Source organism: Lichenostomus cassidix, chromosome 14 (assembly GCF_008360975.1).
Source record: "Lichenostomus cassidix isolate B80296 chromosome 14, HeHo_3.0, whole genome shotgun sequence".
NCBI classification, from domain to species: Eukaryota; Metazoa; Chordata; class Aves; order Passeriformes; family Meliphagidae; genus Lichenostomus; species Lichenostomus cassidix.
Genome location: NC_139495.1, coordinates 5,825,574 through 5,831,752, shown reverse-complemented (window position 1 = coordinate 5,831,752; position 6,179 = coordinate 5,825,574).

The window sequence follows — 6,179 nt, the reverse complement described above, 5'->3', positions numbered from 1 at the left end:
TTGGTGTTTGGGGTTTTTTTTGGTTGGTTGGTTGGTTTTTTTTTGTTTTTTTTTTTTTTGACTGGATCCCAAAGGCTGGATCCTTCTGCATATCAGGGTTGTTTAGTAAAGGAGTGAAGTAATACGGAAAGGTTTCTCTAAATCATTTTTCTAGCATGACGTTAGAGGTCCCTGCTACACTCCAGGACAAAGTCAATGATTCTGCTTATTCAGGGATTAAGGTCCTTCAGCCTCACCATCCTCTGTGTTCATCACCAAGGTCCCTGCCTCGTTTACTGTCTGTATTCCTTCTCCTAGGACCTGTGAGGCAATGGCCTGGCTAACAGCAGCCTCCTTCAGCACAAACCATGATTCATTTCCTCAATATCATTCTCAAATAGTGCTGGAGGCCAAAATGCCAGACACTACAATTCAGCTCTTCAAATGTCTGCTAACAAAATACCCTTGGTTTTGTTTTGTTTTGTTTTGTTTGAGAAGAAAAATGTAAAAAACAGGGCTTCCCACTGGTGGAAACCTTCTGAGTTCCACCAGTGAGAATGTGCAGGCAGCAATGCTCAAGGATTTGAAAAGTTCTCTTTTGAGAAGCCATAACCTGGTCCCCAGGTGACACACCCAGCTCATTTTCAAGCTCTCACTCCAAAGGAAAACAGCACTGTGAGCTTATGGATGAAATAGCTGCGAAAAACTGTTTTAAAGTTGTTCATATTGTTTTTTCGTCGTGTTTCAGGCCTTCAAAATAAAGCAGCTATTTTTGCTAGAACATTCCTCAAAATATTCAGGCAAAGGAGTACACACAGCATGGAAAATTCCAGTAGGGACCATTACAAGGCTTGGTTAGCAACTCCTTGTAATTTTGCCAACCACTAAGAGGAAGACACAGGCTGTGGCAGTGATAGCTGCTGGTGTCAGCTCCACGTGGAATGACACCAGGAGCCGATACTGTGGAGTGGTGCCACACTCATGTAAGCACACACTGCTGGTGCTCAGAAAAATGAACTTTTTCTTGGTAAAAGGCAGTGCAACAGGCCACAGTTGTGTTTTAAATAAGTGGTTTTGCACTTGTAATGAGCTGTGGAGATGGAGCTAAACAAGGAAATCTGTGTGACAAAGTCTTTATTTCCCAGAAAGGATTGCTATGCTCCAGCAATCCTTGCTTCCTGCAGACCAAGGTCAACAAATAGAGCCTGAAAGCTAAAGGAGAGCAATCTCCATCATGGGCTACAATGCAGGGGCTGATCACATGTTGGGGAGAAGCCGAATTTAAGTTTGTAAAGCATAAATAGGGGTGCAGCAAGACAGATCCCATGTCAGAAATGGTTGGGAACAGGAATCAGTGCAGCCTCTCTGTGAGCCAGCATGGAGGTACAGACATCTGTGGAATGTGGCAAATCAAAATGTCTTTCAGCTAAAAGCCTCGCCAAAATGCAGCAAGTGTTCTTTTCAAATAAAACCTCCCCTTGTCTATCTACCTCAGCCACGTAAGCTTTTAATTAGACCATATGCATGGCTTCATGGGAAGCTCCCTGAACGTGGAAATCTCCAAGAAAGCTTTTCCAAAGTGAAAGCCATATCAAGTTGCCCTTGTTCACAGCATGCCCTTCTCTAGAGAAAGAAGCAAAATTGAGAGTTCAAAGCAGACGACAAATACCAACACACCTGAAATGGCTTAAGGGATTATTATTATTATTTATTATTATTATTACTATGTCATACAGCAGTCAAATGCATTTCAGCTTAGATACTCCAAAGCCCAGGAAAGAAAATCCAGGTGGAAGTACTGTCACATCTCTCTCCTTATCTACCTTCTCTTCACGTGTAGAGCTTGCTTTCCTGACAGATGTGAATCATTCCTACAGAGCAGTGTCACTCAGACCAGCAAACATCTCTGGCTCAGCTCGCCCTGTGGCCTTTTTACGAGGCTGTCTGTCACTCCACAGAGTTGGCAGTGACATGTGGACTGCCACCACAGATCTGGTTCTGATCATATCTTCCAGTGATTCTGCAAATGAGAACTCCTAATATGGGGCTATCAGCAGACAAATTGCTTAAGCCTAACAATGCCACAAGAAGAAGTGTAAACAAGGGGGATCTGCTCCATTTAAGCAATGCACAATGCTTGCATTGTCTGCCCAAAAACAACAACTGGAAGGATCGGTTCTCGATTTTTAAGCCGGTCTGCTGCCAAAGCAGAATGGGAAAGCACACAAAAAAGGGAATGTTTTAATGCATCCACTGACACCACTTCAAACTGGAGCAGGATCACAGAAAACTCCAATACTTGGAAAAATCAAATGCTTTGCCCTTGAAATTCTGCCTGTGAAGTAGTTTTGGGAAGACTGGGAGGATGGAGAACAAACAGTAAACAGAAAAACAAGTGACCCTTCAGAGTCTGGGATTTTTGGCACAACCTAAAGGAGGTGCAGTGTCCTCCTGGGAAGGTTACCTTTCCTGCAGCTGCCACAGCTCCGAGGAGCAGAGAGGGCAGCAGTGCAGGCTGGCAGTCCCAGCTTCAGCCTCTTTGCTCTTGGCTCTCTCCCACAGCACTGACGCTTCCCTGGCCGGAGTATTTTTCCCAGATTAAATGTGTAGATGTCTCCATTTCTTTTTCTTCTGTCTCTGTTCATCTCAATGCACAGGCAAAGAAAATTGGCTCACTCTCAGGTGACAAGCTGTGAAGTTCCACCCTCTCTCCTTGAGTTATTCAGGTAAGATCTGGAGGCAGAAGAAGGGGACATGCATGGGAGGAACCTGTTGGAAGCTGCTGATATCCAGATCCAGGGACTGAGAAAGGCATACTAACCTTGGCTCACTTAGATGGCACTACCAGAACCTTCATTTGATGCAAGCTGGCCGTGATATCTGGACTTGTCTTTCCCCACTGAGCCCTAATTTTTGTGCTGTCTTTCCCTGCAGTGTTGTGCTTTTCTCTGCAAGAAATGAGGGGAAAACTGAAGGTTTGGAGGGAACTATTCCACACCTGCCTACAGGGGAGAATTGGAGGCTGAGATACTTCCAAACAAGCTCCTTTTTTGGCTGCCTATATTTCTTTAATTTTGAGGAAGGCTGATACCATTCAGTAAGAACAGCACTCTAAAACAGAGAGACATCCACAGTCACAGGACATGGAGCTTGAAGAACTTGTCAGGAGGCACAAGAAAAGCACATCAAGACTTTTTAGGATCTTTTTTATTTGGGTTTGGTTTTTCATTTGTTTTGGGTTTTTTCTTTATGACAGGATGACATTCTTGTTGCATCAATTAGACACTGACCTACACCTCCTGTTTACAAACCCCTCCTGTTACCATGAAGTTCTTAGCAATCTCGGCTGTGGAACCAAGCACTGCACCTTTCTCCCAAAAGTCATTTGCCATTCTTGGATGAACTTGTCACACTTTTATTCCCTCCAGGAGATCAGTCCCCCACAAAAGACAGAAAGCTGTTACCTCATGCACTGGCTGATGTTCATTCCTTCTTCCTAGTGGAGGAACCAGTGATGACCACTGAAAACTTGTGTGGTCACAGCAGTTTTCTGTAGGTGGAAGAAACTTACTGGCTTGGAGCAAGATCTCAGAGGAATCATCAGTTATTTATTTCCCACATCCACCCCAAACTAGCACAAGAGTCTCCTCAGGAAACCAGAACTGGTAGTTTCATGAAGATGACGATCAACCAGGTGACACCTGGTCTGCTGTCCTCCAGATCTTCTCCTTCTGTGTCTCTCCATAAGCACATTGCTTTTGACAGGATTTACTTGGGGATATTTCACTTGTGACCCACCATTCCTTACTTGCTACATGGCACAGAGCAAATTCCTGCAAAGTGAACAAAAACAGTCTTAATTGTGGTTGAGAACCACAGGCTGTGACCGCGGGAGGAAATGTCACACCTGCACTGGGCATTTTTGCTTTTGTAAAATTTAGAAACTCTTGTGGATTTATCTATCACCAGGGCAGTTTCTTGCTGATTAACTACACACACAATTTTCATGCAGCAAGCCTCAAGAGGAAACATGTTGAGGTCAAGAGAAGGAAATGGACTGGTGCATTCTCTGAAATTTCAACCACCAGACCTTGAAGCTGGAAGAGGAAAGCTTTTCAAAAAATACAAACTGAGCCATTTGAAATGAAACAAAGTAGGTGAAGTTAGAACTCAAAAGACTGCAGGACTCATGGGGAAAAATAATTTGCTCAATGAATCAATAAATTGTTTTCTTTTTGGGGATCTTTTTCACACTGATAATTTTGCTCCTGAACAAAATGAAACAGGGAATTTCATTGCATAGAGATTCAGGGATTCCAGGAATTATATTATTCCTTTTCAGAGCAAAATCTATTTCCTTTCACATGGAAAATTTTCGATTTGGTAGAAATTTAAAGTTGCATTTCCCTCATGGATGTTTTATACTTTACTATATAATATAGTATCAATTTTTAAGAATAAATGTCACAAGTTCAAAAGAAAATAATATATCTGACTTTTTTTCAAGTATGGAGCTAATTTAGGATGTTTCAACATTATTGGAACTTTTTCATCACTGTTTTTGAAACGAAATTTCCCCAAAAGCAACATGAGCTCACAAACTTCTCTTTTATTATTATTTTAGCACTACCACATTTTACTGATGGGGAAAAAAACCCTTTCCATCAAAGTTTTTTTCCAATAAACACTACTCCTGAGTCAAGTAGGAGCGTGTCTGAAAAGCCTTCAGATGGAAGATTTATTATGTATCATTGGGGAAAAAAAAGCTTTTCAGGGCCAAATTCTGATACAAGCTGGTTTGTGCAAATATACACTGAGCTCCAGCCAGTGAAAATTAGGCCTTTTCAATGTACTTTGTGCTCCTAAAAGAGAAGGGTACCCAGTAAAAAGGGTCTGAAACATTAGTGTGCACATATGTGTACAAACACAGGCACTGCTGCTGCTCTTGGCACTCCAGAACAGCTTTCTAGATCATTTTAAAAATATGTATCTTCAACGTGAAGACCCATAGCCGTATGATTTTCAGGTATTTTTATTGGCTTCCACTTCTTTAATTTGTTTTTTATAAACAACTTCTTTATTTTTTAATCTTATGAGAAATAACTTCATAATCTATGACCAGATAGAGCAACAAAATTTTTATACTAATTAGCAAGACCCCATTTCCCAAAAAAATCAACATATGCAGCTTGTCTGTCACTTGGAGCTTCCCCACAGATCTGTTTTCAAAAACTACTCACTTTCTAGAAGCACAACAATTTGTGGGTTACAGAAGTGCCCAAACCAGCAAAAGGGTTAAGGAAGTTGTGGTAAAACCAAAGTATTTCTTGAGTACTATCAATTATCCTCACTACAACAACTTGTATTTTTAGGAAGATGGTAAATAGAAAGATGCCTGTGTCGCCAAGCTCCAGGAACCCACTCAGCCCAAAGGTTTTCTGAGAACATCAGTCTGATAATATGGCTTTGCAGACAAAAACATTGTGATGTGTATCAAAATATTGCAAAGGGGTGACTACTCTGCCAAAATAAAAGCCAGCCCGGAGAGATGGGAAGCACAACAAGCAGGGGTGATTCAGTCCATTCCTATAAACAAGATGCAATGGAAAGAGGTTGCATAATTAACCCACTGCCCTAAGAAACAGCATTTAATACGCCATCTATTTAAAATTAAGCTGCTGTCAAAAGCAGCGTTTTTATTCCTCATTTTAATTCCGTTCAAAGCAAATAAAGCCGTGTCTGCGGTGTTGCCCCAGGCAATGACATTAACTGTTCCAAATGTGGGGGTTTGCAGGCTGATTTACAACGTTGTGGAATGGCCAAGGTTTATATTGCAGTTTGAGTGACCTGGCGAGAAACGCTCGGCGCTCATCTGGAGCGACCGCGACTCCGCGAGCTCCTTGGGCCACCTGGATCCTGTTAAGTGCAGGCATAAATCAAAGCAACCTCCACGTGACAGAGGCTTGTCCAGGCTGGGACTGGGTCAGACCCACTCCTTCCAGCAAAGTAAAGCTGAACTGTAAAAATTGTGGGGTTGTTATTTGCTCCGTAGTAGCACCCGGAGTCATTTCGCGGCAAAAGGGGAGGAAGTCACAGTCCAGAAGGGTCAAAGTTGTCTTGTTTCCTGTGCTTTGGGGTGATACCTGCACCCAAATCTCATGGACAAGTTTGGCCTTGAGCAAAGGCACTTCAGATGTAAT